Source organism: Quercus suber, unplaced genomic scaffold (assembly GCF_002906115.3).
Source record: "Quercus suber isolate HL8 unplaced genomic scaffold, Cork oak 2.0 scaffold_624, whole genome shotgun sequence".
Classification (NCBI taxonomy): Eukaryota; Viridiplantae; Streptophyta; class Magnoliopsida; order Fagales; family Fagaceae; genus Quercus; species Quercus suber.
In genome coordinates this window covers 321,417-322,066 of record NW_027070067.1, presented here as the reverse complement: position 1 = coordinate 322,066, position 650 = coordinate 321,417, and positions in this window count along the sequence as shown.

Here is a 650-nt window from a genome sequence, read left to right as displayed (position 1 = left end):
CCGATCATTTTGGCTTGATAACCGACAAAATGAAATGATTTTGGTCATACAACACTAGAGATTATCATTTACTTTTTCCTTTTATTTATTTATTTATAGCCATTTATAGCTCATGTTGTCTGTTGAACGAACGAAAGTGGAGGTAAAGTGGAGGGAGTGAACGAGGGTGTGGAATGCTACGTGAAATGCATTATTCCCTTATTATTGAAGAAAACTAGTATATATTTTTTATTTATATTAATTAGAATAATTTTTTAATAAAATTTCAAAAACACAAGGAAAATACCCCTACTAAGGCACACGGACTGTGAATTCAATGGTTTGGAATGTGAAGTAACTCTAGAAGTGTCAACTTCAATCTACCATGTTATAGTGCATAGGATTTTCAAGATGTCTTATAAAAAAAAAAGGTAGAATAGTCTAGTCTACTTTCCTGTGTTAACAATTATCATTCCATTACACTTTTAATTTTTGCTTTTGTTTGATTCTTAAAAAAAAAAAAATTAATTAAAAAAATTGTTTTTGTTTATTATCTTCTTCTTGCCCTGTCTCCCAACCCTCCTTATCTTCCAAAATCAAAACCCCTTCATTTTTTATTATTATTGCTGTGCTGGGCTCTCTTTGTTTCTGGAGAAAATTTGGGTGCGGAG